Here is a 16207-nt window from a genome sequence, read left to right as displayed (position 1 = left end):
CTAACCCTAGCGTAAATTAAAATGAAGAGAGTTTCATTGCCGTTCGATGCTCAAATTTGCATAGGTACTGAATCACCTGATTTTGAGTGCAATATTGAATAAATCTTTATAAGCAAAGGTTTTGTAAAGCATAAACAAGTAAAAATCAGCGATAAGAGAGAACAACGTTCGGTGACACCATTTTCAAGTTCAAATGCAAAAAGATAAACTGTCAGAAAATTCGCTCAAGATTAACATACTTCGTAATTACATATGCAATGTCACGCAAATGGTTTTGCTTGAATTGAAGCTGTAGATCTTCTCAAAGCATTCACCAAAGACCAACTGTTCCAGTTCAATGGACAACTTTATGAACAGACCAATAGCGTCGCCATGGGCTCTCCCCTCGTGCCACTGCTCGCTAATGTCTTCATGGGATCCATTGAAGAAACTCTGGTTCACATGTGAAGGCAAAATGCCTTCTTTTTACAAGAAATACGTCGAGGACACTTTAACTATAATGCCTGACACACCATCAGCAGCTTCCTTTCTTCAAGTGCTCAACAACTGCCACTCATCAGTGAAGTTCACCATGGAAACAGAAGGTAATGGTCTGCTTCCTTTTCTAGGAATGCAACATCTTAACAGAGCTCCTCAAATTGAGATCAAAGTCTACATAAAACCTTCCAACACGGGTCTTTTGCTCCACTACCAGAGCCATGTCGACATGCGATAGAAACGAGGACTTTTGAAAACCATGCTTGACCGTGCATATCGCTTATCATCGTGCTGGTCGTATTTTTCTGAAGAATGTGACCGTTTGACAGCAGTTTCCTCCCGGCTGAAATATCCACAAGACCTTATCAACTCTACAATGAAGTCGTTCATCGCATTAAAGTTGAAGACCCGCAACCAACACCCGCCCCAAAAGAGAACCCAACGGTCCGAATCCTGCCTTTCAAAGACCAGGATTCGCCAGACTTAGTCCGCAAACAGCTGAAAGACCTGAGCTTGAAGACCCACTGTCATTCAACCGGCTTTTGTTAGTGATGAGACCCAGCGAGAGCTAAAAGTGTATGAGATTAACCCGCCTATTGTTAACCAACAACGTGTAATTTACAAATTTTAATGTGACTTGTGCGATGCAAGTTATGTAGGCTATACTTTAAGGTACTTGCACCAACGGGTGGCTGAACACACTAAACAGTCTTCTTCCTTGGCAAACACTTCATTAACAAACACCGTATTGTTCCAAAAGACCTGTAGAGACATTTTTCCGTTCTCAGGAAGTGCATGAGTAAGTTCGATTGTTTAGTACATGAAATGCTGCTAATTAGAGATTTAACACCATCTCTTAATGTCCAGTTGGACTCAATTCAAGCAAAACTATTTGCGTAGCATTGTATATGTAATTACGAAGTATGTTAATCTCGAGCGAATTTTCTGACAGTTTATCTTTTTGCATTTAAACTTGAAAATGGTGTCACGATGTCACCGAAACGTTGTTTTTCTTATCACTGGAATACATTCGTTAATTGGACGAGCGCCGTAGCTGAGTTGAACTTGTAGTTGATGGACGCGTCCAGACTACACCGGAGAAACTTGAAAACGCAGCTTTATTTCTACGGTTAGATCTACCGTCCACACTAATCCGTCACGAAAACGGAGCTTTTCGGAAACGCTTTTCGAACATGACGAATTCGAAAAGGCCAGCAGTTGTGTTTTAGTACGGAACGAAAACATTTTGAAGACTTTGGGTGCTTTCCATTATGCCAAACCCACCTGTCAGAGATCAGTGGGAATACCCCGGGGGGAATACCCGAGGAAAGTGGAATAGCTCTTGCCATTTTTTATTCCTTTTCCGAATTCCCTAATTAGGGCAAAGAACTGGTTTGTCAAAAAAGGAACGGCGAATTTCGGTCTGAATCAGTGGCGGATCCAGACTTTGAGCTAAGTAGGGGAGGGGGAGGGGAGCAGTTTTCTTTTTTTGCCTGTCCTACCGACTTTTCTTCCTTCTGCGATTCTTTTTTACCCAAAGTAAGGGGGGGCCGTGTCCCCCGTCCCCCTCCCCTAGATCCGTCACTGTAAATATCCCGACCGAAATTGTTGCGTTATCAAAAACTTCTCCGGCGTAGTGTAGATAGAAAACAATTCATGCGTTTTCAGAGTGAGTCGCCGTTTTCAAATTTCTCCGGCGTAGTGCGGGACGGGGCCTTTGATAAGTTACAAGTTCTCAATTGTACGATAAAAAAAATCTATGTGATTTTCTGTTTGAAAAAAAAAAAAATCCACGCCGTCTTTGGCTTTTCATAAACTGATTACTTGGGCAGGCACCACCACCGGTCTGTCAAATATCTTCTGAAGTTTCGAAAGCATTCGCAAACCTTCCGATAATGTTAAAAACTCTTTTAAAATCCTTTAAGTCATGATCTTCGGAAGTGTTCGGGTGGTCCTTAGAAGTGTTCGGAAATCGTTTATTATTCTTCGACCAACTTCAAAACTGACCTGGAATGTCGTCGGCATGCAGTTTTGAGGCTTCTCCGTATAAACCTCGAAAATCATCGCACTGTCTTCGTATTACAACTATAAAGTCATCTTTCGCTTTTCTGCACTGGGGCCATAGAAAAGCAACACTCCCTTTTCAGTCAATTCAGCCATTAGATAGATTATTCGTTTGACCAAGTCATCTATGTTCTTCAGTATACGGGAGGTTCTGGCACCTCTCCCCCACCCCCTCCCCCCTCCTCCTCCGTGGCCCCAGCCAGTTGATCAACTGCTTGGCGAGTGGGAAAGCTGGGAGATTGTCTTAAGGACGGTGCCTACTTTTGTTAGTGCGCACACGTTCTGCGCATCACGCAAGGCATGGTTTAAGCGCCACGCGCGCGCTGGGTTGACACGACGCAATCAACTACGCTACCAAGTACACGACTAAATTGAAAGCAAAATTTCCCTACTGTGACCAAATCAAGTTTAATGAACCTGTACTTAAACCAGGAACACCAGAACAGCAGTATATCGCTAACCACTAACTGTTAACGTCTTCCAGCTGAAAAACTAGCTGTTATCTGTCGAAAATTATACTGAAATCCAACTGTAAACATGTACCTGCAGATGGCGTAGTGCGCGCGCAAAACAAGTGCGAGATACGCAAACGTTTTACTTACTGGGGAGGTGACGGGAAAAAATGTAACAGGCAACGTAAAAAGTTTAAAAAAGGATCAATAACTTTAGAAAACGCGTGGTTACCTCTATATTTTATGTTATGAAGTGGAAGTGGCAAGCCTATTCAGCAGGTGATTAGTTTCTGGTTGTGAGCAAAAGATAGCTGAAACTGAGGAAGGCTGTCAGAGACGATAACAGTGCTGTTGCAACGATTTTGTTATTAAAAACATACCAAAAATGGTTTTTATGTTACCATTTACCATGTAGTTTTCAGATCTTTATAAATGTGTTTGCTTTTCTGTATGTAAAGGCGAATTCTAAAGAAAGCTGTGAAGAAACATCCTCTCCTTCTATTTTCAGAAAAATGCTGATGTCAGCATTTTTGTTGAGATTCAAGGCTAATTATCTTGAAAAAATGCGTGGCTACCCTCTTTTTCTTTGTCGATTCCGATAGCCCTTGCAAAGATCTACTTTTTCCGCAAGTTCCTGACCTGGCGCAAAAACCTTTGTATTTTGTAGGCACCGTCCTTAAATGGAAAAAAAAATCGCGCGAAACGCTTTCGACGCCACTTCTCCTTCTATCCCCTACAGAATATTTAGATATGGCCTCGATGCCAAACCTTATCAGTCGAAGGTTTAGGAAGTTAACAGATGATTTTGCTGCTGGATATCTAGGGAGATTTAAAAACCCTTTCTGGGAAATAAAACTAGGGATAGGTTTCTGCTGGGAGGGCGGAACAGCCAAAACGTTCCGAGCAAATACTTTATAAGGACTTCTTTGTTTTTTACCTTTGGAAAATTTTGTTACATGATGGATTCTAAAAGGTTTCCATTTCAGGCGCCACTGGGCCTCAGGGGCTTGCGTGCTTATGTGACAATTGTTTTCTGCTGGAATTCACTCAATTTTCTCAGCAAATGACTTGTTTTACTTTATTCTTCGAAATCACTCAATTTTCTCAGCAAATGACTTGTTTTACTGGAGTCTTGAATTTTGATCTCTACTGATGTTGATCTTGGTTACTTTTCAGGTTAAAAGTTATGGCCAGGACTGGATACAAGAAGATCTCCACGAATGAAGAGAAAGAAGCAGTCAGCTTTGTGTCTCTTCTTCTCTTTCGATGGATGAATAGTATCTTCAAGATAGGCAGTGAACGACCATTAGATGAGAATGATTTTTTATCGCTTTCAAAAGAGAACACTGCCTCTTTTCTGACTGATCAGCTTCAAGAAAACTGGAACAAAGAAAAAACAAAGTGCAAAAGAAATCAAAAAAGGCCTAAACTTTGGAAAAGCGTCATAAAGTTGATCTCGACAAAGGATGTCCTGATTATTGGATTCACGAATGCTTTGTATTCAATTTCTACCCTTCTTCAACCATTGCTATTGGATATCTTATTTCCATACTGATGTCAGCTGAGCCAAAGAAAGATAATCTTCTCTATGGTTGTACACTTGCTTTGTGTATTAATTCCGTCGTCGGAGTTTTTAGTATGCACCAACAAGACTACGGATGTGAGCTGTTGGGTGCCAGAATCAGTTGTGCCTTAAAAGGTCTAATTTACCATAAGGTAAGCATGAATAGTGTAGAATAGCTTAGCAGTACGATCGTGTGTTCTCTGCGTTCGAGGTGAAGCTCAAAAAAGAACTCCTAATCGCAGGTATGAATAGCCACAGGGTAGATTTGATGCTGATGGAATTTTGTTAGTTATTGCCCTCTGGTTTCTTGACATTCAATATTATCTAATGAGGTTTGACAGTAAAATAATCATCACTCTCAATTGTAGGCTCCAAGGGGTATGCCCAGTTCTACGATGTGGCCTCTAGAATTCAATACGGATTTTACAATTGACCGTTTCATCGAAAATAAACGAAAATTGCTTTACATCGATTGTTCGCAAAGTTGATTCAGCGTAATATAAAGTAATATTAACATACTTTAATCCTTGTTTCGTGAAAAACCCTAACATTCAGCATTTCTTGTTTCGCAGACGCTACATCTCAGCAAGGATGCATTGTTAAAATTTACAACAGGCCACGTGATCGACCTTATATCAAACGATGTTCAGCGAATGGAGGAAGACACAGTCCTGTGGCTTTCCTTATCGATTCCTTCGTGCTTTGTCCTGGTGGTGATAGCAGTGTTACTCGTGTATTTGATTGGCTGGCAATCTCTTATGGGAGTCTTTTTCTTATGTTTCCTTGTGCCATATTTCCTTGGGTTCTCCTATATTTACGCTGCACAACGCGTGCTCGCAGCAGCGGTGTCCGATCGACGCATTTCCTTGATGAACCAGGTGGTTTCTGGGATTCGCGCCATCAAAACACGTGGGTGGGAGGATGAATACAGAAAAAAAATTAAACACACACGAAGGTAGGTGGAAAACAAATGTGGTGCTTAATAATGTTGACTCGGAGTGTCTGGATGGGGTTCAAATAATAGCTGAGAATTGAGCAAAAGTTAACTGCCATTTGAAATATGACACGTGTTTTAACTAAGTACTGAGACTTAAGATCTGCAAAATTTATCGATAGAGAAATAAATGGGTTGACGTTTTAACTATTTGCTAATAAATTATCGAAAATTTAACTGATAACTGTGTTACAGCACATGTGCACATGTGCAAGTAATTTGATTTACTGCAGTTGTAGTTTGATCATTTACCTCATCGTTTGTAATTGCTTTCTGCTTATAGAACCCCAATCACGCCAGTTGTCTTTAAAAGGATTAGTGTTATTGGTTTTTTGGCTCAATAATCCTATTAAAAATTGTAGGTTGCTGACTGGCATTCTTCGCAATTTCCACTAAAAAAGTTGTACTGTACACCCTTATTTATACGAACCCCTCGCTGACCATTCGCACATCTAAATTTTGGCTGAAAGATGTTGTGTTCAATGTTACGTAGAAATTGGAATTATTTGTCTCAGTTGTTTGCTCGGCCCCACTAGCACTTGTGCTATAACACTGCCGAGGGTAAATAAAGGTTATTTATTTATTTATTTTTAAAGAGAATATCACGAAAGTTAGAAAGATAGAGCTCTTGTGCTACTTAATACCAATTACTATCTCTAGTGTCGTATATTCACACCTCGTCATACCCTTTTGGTGCCCTTCGGTGGCACATCGGACGAGTTTGGTGGGGCCATGGCAAGACCAAACGAGCCTGACATGTCCCCGAAGCTTACCAAAAAAAGCAACGATTAGGTATCAACGTGCCTCAATTTAACCACGTGACACCATGATGACATCATAACCATATCAGGTCAGTGACTTGCTATCTCAGGATATCAGAACAGGGCAATAAGTACGGCTTCTGATTCAGTTGGCTGATTGCGAATTTGGGTACGGTAAATCCTCATAGTTCTTTTTGGTTTTGTTTTCAGAAGTGAAATTAACATCATCCGTAAGAAAAGTGCCATTCTGTCAGGAGTTCTTGCCTTGTGGGACAGTTCAGTATCAGTAGCGACCTTGTTGTCTGTCGTTACTCTTGTGCTTACCGGTCAACCCATCACACCTGTTAATGTCTTTATGCTGCTAGGTTTTATGGCTATCGCAAGATCAATAACATGCCTTTATATTTCTAATGCTTTGCTACAAACATATGAAGCTTATGCATCGCTAAGAAGAATAGAAGATTTTCTTCTTTTAGAAAACCTTCCCGCCATCTCACGTGGTCAGTCTAAAGAGGACACCAGTAACCCAGAGAGCAAGGCAACCAAAGTTACGAACGGTCTGTTAGATCAGCAGGCGAAAATGCAGATAGCATTCAATCCTGACCTAGAAAAAAATCCGCAGGACAAGCCCAACACTTTATATGTGTCGAATCTGACATACAGACAAATCGAGCGACAAGATGAATTTATTTTACAAGACATTGAAATTTTTATAGCATCACAAAGTCTAACAGTCATAACTGGACCAGTGGGCAGCGGAAAATCTACTCTTCTCTCAGCAATCGCTGGAGAGATCTCTGAAGTTAGCGGGACAATAACCTTCCCAGGGACTCTTGTTTATGTTCCTCAGACAGCTTGGATCTTCTCTGGAACCATAAGAGAAAACATTTTGTTTGGTCAAGCATACGATGAATCAAAGTACACCAGAGTAATAGAGGCATGCGCTCTCACAGAAGACATCCAGCGGTTTCCTGACTATGACCAAACAGTTGTTGGGGAACGCGGTGAAGTTCTGAGTGGAGGTCAGAAGGCGAGAGTTAGTTTAGCACGTGCAATTTACGCTGATGCAGACCTTTACTTGTTAGACGATCCTCTCAGTGCCGTGGACTTTAAAGTTGGCCAACATATCTTTAAAGCATGTATCAACGACCTACTGGGCGATAAAACGCGAGTGTTAACATCACACCAAGAACAGCACATGAAAGAAGCTGATCAAGTGATTGTGTTGTACAAAGGCCGCGTGTTGGAAAAGGGAAGTTTAACTGAACTTAAAGAAAAAGGTATTCTAAACACAACTGTTGACCCGTTCTATCAGACAGTTGGGAAAGATAGCAAGCATACTGAGAGCGTTGCTCGGGAGATAGAACAGAGGAACGAAGGTGGTGATGGCTTTGAAACAATGGCGCCACTACCCAATGAAGCTAAAGGTCTAGAAATATCACAAGAAGATCGTTCCATCGGAGTGATTTCATCAAAGCTTTACTGGAACTACTTTAGAAGCGGAGTACATTGGTCAATAATTGTTGCAGTAATTTGTTTGTGCTTCATAGCGCAAGGTAAGAGTTAATACTGTAGCTCAGTAGTCGTTCAGACGTAACAATCCTACACAATTTTAGTTTGTAATTCCTCATCAGCTGACCAATGACTATTTTAAAGTAATTTGCTTCATGTCAAGTGTTTTGATCATATCATTTTTATTTCGTCTCTCTCTTTTCTCAGCAATGATAGTTGCTCCTAACGTCTGGCTCTCGTCACTAACAAAGAAACTACCAGAAGATCAGAAAGACAGCACAAACCTAACTATCTATGCTTATCTCGTCGGTGCGTCCCTTATCTCTGCCCTCATGCGAGCTTGCGGATTTCTTTTTGTTTCCTTAAGATGTTCAGAGTGTCTTCATGACAAGATGGTTTTAGCTATTTTACAAGCACCGGTTCTATTCTTTGATTCAAATCCCGTGGGAAGAATACTCAATCGATTTTCTAAAGATATAGGCTGCCTTGACGAGTTGCTGCCCAAGACTTTTCTAGTATCTATCCAGCGAGTCTTGTTGGTGCTTGCATCAATAATCATATCAACTGTTACAAATCCTTGGCTTCTATTTCTTGTTGTTCCGTTGATTGTGTTAGTCTTGTACATCTCCAAGTATTACTTGAAGACGTCCAGAGAGCTCAAAAGGTTGGAGTCAATATGCCGTAGCCCAGTCTTCTCTCACTTTTCCGAGACCTTGAATGGACTGGACACGATTCGAACAAGAGGCAGACAAAAAGATTTCGTGGATCAGTTTCACAGGTGATTTTACAACCTCTATTGGGTTTTCACTAGAGTTTGGAACGTAAAGCGCATCTGCTTTGATTTTTTATACTACGTTTGGTGATTAGCGTAAAAATCAGGCGCCACTTTATCATTATTTCACAGAGTAAACCAAGACCAATGGACATTTCCCACTATGAGGCGTGCCTGCGGGGAATCATGGTAGTTGTATTCATTATCTCTGACTGGATATTTGTTTTGATGAAAGCAACTACCATGATTCCCTGCAGGCGCGTCTCACAGAAGAAATTGCCCATTGTGATTCGCCCTCATAGACTTCCTCTGCTACAGCTGATGCGATTATTAAGGTAGTGGTTTTGAGATTAGGACTAATTTCATTTATTAGTATATGTAATCGTATGAATGCGAGTGCACTTAGCGATTTATACGGCTACGAGTGATTTTTGAAAATCCCCAAATATCACGAGTATTGTAAATGCTGAATTACTCAAGCTGTCATGAGATTACTCATTTATTATAAGACGCCGTGACTGAGAAAATTACATGAAAAAATTTAATTTGCACTGCAGTGCAAATTAAAAATAAACGATCAATTGGCCTGCTCGCAGCCAATCATCAATGAAGTATTTTTTTTCAGTCAAAAAATAAGTTCATTTACTTAGTGCGTTTTTTTCTTCGTTAGATATCAAGATGTTCATAATCAGTCGTATATTATGGTAATGGCCAGTGGGCGATGGCTTGGTGTACGCTTGGACCTTCTCGCATCCATGTTAATCGGTGCAGTGTCTCTGGCGGCTGGTTTGGTGTCTCAGGATGCTGGTAGGTGCATTTGTAATGTAAATCAAAATCGGCATAATAGATGTTACTTATTCTGAGGGTCTGCCTCATAGGCCACTTCTTAATTAACTATCGGTTTGCTGTTCACGTTTCATAGTTTATGGTGGTTCATCGCAGAGACTTGCGAAGATTACAATTTTGGTTAAACGAAAATTGAAACACGAACAATTTACACTACTAGGGATAATCGCAGCCTGCAAATAGAGCAGCCTTACATTTCTCGTCGCCAGTTTGCTCAGTTTTCGCTCCCGGTGGCAAAAGCCGGACCGGATTGCAGCGATATCTCCATGATACGATATCAAAGTTTAATTATTCTTTTATGATGGAGGTGGCGTGGCCTAGTGGTTAGGACGCTGGATTTGTAATTCGGAGGTCCTTGGTCTAAATTCTCCTTCCTTTTTTGAGCGATGATGCGATAACATAGGTCAATAATTCTTTTATCCCTGAGTGTGAGGAGCGCATGCTGTCTTGGTAGAGGTGCTGGATAGAACTCCACACGAGTAGAATATTATAGTCACTGTATAGTCTGAGGCTAAGCTTACAGGACACGATTAAGCACAGTAGCAAAGAGTTATTTAAGGCAGTTTATTTACAGGTGACATAGCAGTCTCTTAACCCATCAAAAGAAGGGGAATATCCGTCAAACGATAACGGGGAATAGATTATTTAGCGGAAAGTTGTATCGTAAGGCAAGGCATTTTTATTTGTCAAAACTGTAGAAACATACCCATAGGTGTGATACAAGTGAATAATCTGAATAATCTCTTTTCTTTTGTCTTTTGTTTTAATCAGCTTGGGCGGGACTTGCCCTTGTTTATGTCATCCAAACTTCGATAGCTACTCAATACGCTGTCAGAAAAACCTCGGATGTCGAGAATTTCATGACCTCAGTTGAACGAGTAATGACGTACACCAAACTTGACTCAGAACCTGGATACAAAGTGCATAGGCTTCCCCCAGAACACTGGCCACACGAAGGAAATATCACATTTCAAGATGTGTCATTAACGTACTATCCGGGGGGCCCTCAAGTACTGAAGAGAATCAATCTTAACATCAAAGGAGGAACAAAGATCGGTGTTGCAGGCCGCACAGGTGCAGGCAAGTCATCTTTTGTGGCAGCGCTCATGCGCATGCCTGACGCTGATGGAGACATACTGGTCGATGATATTCCAATCAAACAGATCAATCTCCAAGACGCTCGACGATGTATATCCGTTCTTGGCCAAAGCCCTGTCTTGTTTAGTGGATCGCTCAGGAAAAATCTTGATCTCTTGGAGCAGTTGCAAGATGCAGATTTGTGGCGAGCTTTGGAGAAGGTGCAACTGAAAGAGTTGGTAGAAAGTCTAGATGGAAAGCTGGATTACGAGCTGTTAGAACATGGAGCAAATGTCAGTGTAGGAGAGCGGCAGTTAATTTGCTTGGCTCGTGTGCTGTTACAGCAAAGCAAGATCGTCATCTTGGATGAGCCCACTGCACATGTGGATCCAGAAACAGAACAAACAATCTGGAACGTAGTGCGTGAGAAACTAAAAGAATCCACAGTAATCACTATAGCTCATCGTTTAAGTACCATCAAAGACTGTGACATGGTTTTGGTTTTGAAAGGTGGGGAAGTTGACGAATTTGATAAATTTGACAGTTTAGTTAATAAGAAAGGAGGTGCTCTGAATGAAATGGCTCTAGTTGCAGATATCTAGATAGGCCGGTTCCCTCTTTGATGACAGAACAGTGTTATGTACAGACCCCTTTCCATTTGAATCAATTGTTGGTGGCTGTTTACTTCTTGCTTATCGAAAATAAGCAGTAGCAGGTACCATATACAATAGAACTTTCTAGGTTGGGCGGTTTGTTTTCATCCATTACAGACCACGTGATATTCTCTAGAGAATTGTCCTTTGATCAATTTGAAAATTATTAAGTCAGATGCACGCGACCATTTGAATATAAGAATTCTCAAGAATATCATCACATGGTCTGAAATGGGGCAAAAAAACCGCCCAAGTTAAAAAGATCTATTAGAATTCAATTCAATTCAATTCTTTATTTACACTATATAGGGCATCTAGATACATTTTATAGGCAAAGCAATGAAGAATTAAGAAACTGAGCTATATATAGCGAAAGTCAGGAACAATCTCATCAAAGAACATTACACAAAGAGACTTAAACACCCTGTCCTGTTTTATGAACTTCTTTGTGATCGGTGAATGATACCTTTCCTTTTTTTATATAATCACTTGCCTTAAGCATGATTTGAATTTAGGGGGTGGAATTTCATTAAATAGGCCCTGAATTATAGTCTGCCTTACGAAAATATATTCTATTGGTTATGAAGTTGCAACAAAGTTGTTGTCTCGTCAACCCGGTGTAAGTCGGTGTATGGCGTGCTATAATTTTACCGTCTTTTAATTCTTCTAGTCGTTATTTCGGCCGTCACCAAACTAAAGGACAAGACAAATTTATCTTTGTTGTATCTGAGTGAATGATGAGTAATTTTTCTTTGGGAGCAAATGAATGGTGTATTATAAGCTAGGGTTTCGAATCCTGATCTGTTTCGGTCACATTCGGGATACAGTATATTTAACGTCTTCGAAACTATGACAATAAGTTAGACGAAAGTTTTTTTCGTTATACCGAACATTTTGTTAAAGCATAGTTTAAACATCGATGGTTATAAAGCACGCGCTCTGATTGGTTGACTATTGTTTGCAACTCACGGTTATAGCATCATCGGCGTTTACTAATGTTGCGGATTAATTCCATGAAAAAACTGACAAGTGTGTGTAAACCTTTGCATTCAGCCAGAGCTGATCTCTGGCTGGTGGAAACGTTTTGAAAAACAAAACTTGGAAATTGAAAAAGAATGGTTTTTTTTTTTCAAACTGCATGTCGTCATCTAGTAAACGATCAATAAACTGCAGTTACTGAACAAAGCGTGTTTGTCTTCAGTCCGATGCACAGGAACTGAGGAGAGGTTTTAAGTAGCTTGTTTCCTTTTCTATGACAGTTTTAAATATTCTTTGTTCTGTAAGCCGTGAAATATTTTGGTATACTGAGTGACTTGCGATAGTCGACCGACATGCGGCCGACTGCGATCGACACTCGGTCGGCTATCGTTCGACATATCGGCCGACATATCGGCGATATGCTGACCGACATGTCGACCGATAGTATAAACCCAGTCTCAGCACCCTAATGTTCATAAACATTATAAATCTCACTCGATGGAATGCGAATCGATGTTATTCGTTTCGAAACACCTACCTTATCTTTGAGGCCTTTCAAATTCTTTTTCCAGCAGCTTTATTGATTTTTACAGCTGCGAAGTTGTTTCATCAAGAGATACGAGAACGATTACAAAGCATAAAACTTCGACCGCTTCGCATCCATAATGGCGGTTGATTTGCCTCATGTAAGTAGCTGCAAAATGTTTACATTTTGTGATGTCTTACATGAAACAAAACAAAAAACGCAAACAAGTTCTCGAGAGTGCGCAGTACGGACTGGAGATTATCTTTAGTAAGAGATTGTTTTGTGGTATGTATTGCTTGCTGATTTTCGGCAAATCGTATGGCAGGTTTTGTTCGAGCGAGCCTCGAAAGTCTTGAAATTGGAGCTCAAAAAAATCAATTGGTGAGACTATAGTATCTTGGCCGCAATGATTGATGAGTGCGTTTTATGTTGAAGAGTTCCAAAGGAAAAGCATAATAATAAAGCAATAATTACCTAATACGAAAGCAAATATCGTAACCAATATGGCCACCATGCCTGCCTCGTTGATTCCTAATTTAGGTGTGATCATTTCGGCCTCTCAATCCATATTGCGATTCACAGAGGTAGCGAAATTCTGACTTGATGTTAAAGTTTATTTGTTACACCATACAGACATTTTTCATTCTTTGCACTTGCTTATTGCAGCGACATCGAAGTTTATTGGGAGAGTACAAATCATGGACCCCTCCGTGGACCAGGTCCATGTACCGGGTCCATCAAAATATGGATCGGGTCCATGGACCCCCTTTCATGGACCGGAACCATGGATCCCCTAATAATTATTATAGTTCACCACCAAATTTTCTCTGATTCTTATTGGTTTAAATTGATCACCTGACGCGATAGTGTTCATCCGCGGGGAGACACTATCAACCCATAGAGCTCGTCCGAGGAAAATACCCGGATGGATAGCACTCGTCCGTGAAATTTTCTGTAAACAAGCGTGCCTATAGCTATATAGAAAATAAATAATTGAAATTGTATTAAGTGGGTTTTTGTCTGTTTTTCTTTTTCGAATTTTACATTTGGCTTTCACGGCTTTCATCTAAAAAAGTTGAAAATAATTCAATATGATTTTTGAACTGGCGCGCGGAAGAAAATTTAGATAAAGACAATAGAGTGTTTCTGTCTCGGAATTATCGGTCTGATAGTTACCCCTTGGAATTTGATGTTCTTAAAACTAGCATATTTGCCCTCGAAGCAAATATTTATTTCAAGAACATCAAATTTCCGCGGGGAAACTATCAGCCAATAGTTCCGACAGAAACACGCTATTGTCTTTATCTAAATTAACCAGTCGGTTTTTTAACAGCAGACATCTTTAGCTTGAGCGGTTTGTTTTCCCATTGCAGACCACGTGATGATACTTTTGAGAATTCTTGTTTTCAAATTTTTAAATAGTCCAGAGAATATCACGTGGTCTGCAATGGGAGAACAAATCGCCCAAGCTAAAGAGGTCTACTAGAGTATGTGGTTTAATTATTAAAAGCAAAGGAAATAAACAACAGCTATATTTAGTTACTCCCGAGATTTATGAATTAATTAAGTGAATTATTTCTGCCGTCATTCTCATAATCATTGATCGGGTTTTCGGGTTTCGGTATTCCGGTTCAAGAAGGAGAGGAGTCGGACATGGAACGCTTGTTTGAATTGCTAAGCAAAAAAAACTCGTCTCAGTGGATTCGAATGAATACACGAAAGACGACGTGACAAAATCCACAGTTCAGTGCACATGGCTAAACAAGTACAGTGATATGCATTGCTAATAAAAACCGCGCGCATTTAGTACCACGCATAAGCTAGATTTTTTTCAGGGATGTTTCTGAAGCGAACTTCATCGTTCTGGCTGCAACTGGTAACATATCCACGTGCGATAGGCTTTGCATCTGAGTTTGTCTGAGTTATGACGACACTCGCGCGCTTCGCTATTCACGAAGCGCAATGTAAATTTTGGATTGCTATCACCCAATGTTCGGGGAATTCGAACTCTTTAGAAGCGAAAGGCGTTCTTTCAGTGGTTGTCCAAAGATAAGGCCGACGTAGTCTTTTTGCAAGAAACTTGCAGTTAGCCAGATGTTGGAAATATATTGAAAACCTAGTGGAAAGGAGATCTTTACTTCCCTTACAGGTCTGAACATAGTAGAGGTGTTTTGATTCTTGTCAAAGAAAGGCTTAATTTTAAACTGAAATCATGACGCATGATAAGCAAGGCCGTCGTATCATTTTAATGGGCAATTATGTGTAGGAGCGACCGTTTGTTTTTGTTAATATTTATGCTCCAAATAAAACCGGCGAGCAGTGCATCTTTTTCCAAGAGATTCACACTGAGCTTGACAGTCTAAATATAGAACCGAGCTGATTGTGATATAATCGTCGGAGGAGATTTCAATGTTATCTTAGATCCTGAGTTTGATGGCTTAGGAGGAAAGCGTAAATTAAAAGAATCCGTCAAAATAATAGACCAAATCCGCCTGTCATTTGACTTATAGACATCTGGAGAGTTAGGAATCCAGATGAGAAACGTTTTTCTTGGCGACAAAAAATCCAGTCATTCAACGACGATTAGATTTCGGGCTAACTTGAAGTAGTTTTACAAGAAGATGTAAAGAGCGAAGACACTATACCTGCGATTAAATCGGATCACTCAGCAATCACCTTGTTTATTAACGGAATTGAAGATGAACGTTCAATGCAAGCTTAATTAATGATGAAATGTATGTATCACTGAACTCATTAAAGATAAATATTGCACGTGTATTGAGGAGGGTAGAGAAATTGAAGATCCTCGGGTTCTGTGGGATCATACTAAATATAAAATTCGACCAGAAACGATTCTCTATAGTAAATCCAAGCCTAGAGAAAGAAGAGCAACATTAACGAGTTTGGAAAAGCAGATAAAAGATTGTCAAATAGCATGCGATAAAGAACCAAGCTCAAAAAATTTGAATGATTTGGAAATTCTTCAAACGATTATGGCCGTACGTACGAGTTTATTGCACAAGGAGAAATTGTAAGATCAAGGGCGAACTGGTATGAACATGGCTAAAAAAGTAATAAATGTTTCTTGAATTTGAAAAACTCTCGAAGAAAAGAAAGTTGCATAAGAAAACTAAACACAGAAAATGACAAAAGTACGATTCTAAATGAAATTCAATTATACTGTGGAAACCTGTATGATAAGTAGCTGGTCGACCATTCGGACGAAAATTTAATTCAACCTTTTCTCAGTACAGTCATAGTACAGTAAATGCCAATAAATTAACAGGTGAACAACGTGATTCATTAGACAAACAACTTGCTACGAGCGAATGTTTCGCAGCTTTAAAAACATTCCAGAAGAACAAAACACCTGGAAAGGAAGGATCAACGGTTGAGTTCAGTTCACCTCGCATTCTGGCCTCTTGTTGGAAAATGTCTCGTTGAATGTCTAAATTTCGCGCACCGTCATGGTGAATTGTCCATCCCCCCAAAAACAAGCAATGATTACGCTACTTGAAAGGAAAGATAAAG

At 40.1% G+C, this 16207-nt stretch overlaps 1 pseudogene across 1 annotated transcript; it reads left to right on the top strand.

The window, feature by feature from the left end:
- The first annotated feature begins 4179 nt into the window (after nucleotides 1-4179).
- LOC145489441 (ATP-binding cassette sub-family C member 4-like) lies at nucleotides 4180-11283 on the top strand (annotated as a pseudogene). The gene is made up of 6 exons (XR_014049595.1): nucleotides 4180-4709; nucleotides 5130-5512; nucleotides 6523-7868; nucleotides 8032-8602; nucleotides 9267-9403; nucleotides 10214-11283. The product of XR_014049595.1 is annotated as an ATP-binding cassette sub-family C member 4-like (transcript).
- The last annotated feature ends 4924 nt before the right edge of the window (nucleotides 11284-16207 follow it).

The sequence above is a fragment of the Orbicella franksi genome, chromosome 6 (genome assembly GCF_964199315.1).
Source record: "Orbicella franksi chromosome 6, jaOrbFran1.1, whole genome shotgun sequence".
NCBI lineage: Eukaryota > Metazoa > Cnidaria > Anthozoa > Scleractinia > Merulinidae > Orbicella > Orbicella franksi.
This window is presented reverse-complemented; position numbering and strand designations above follow the sequence as displayed.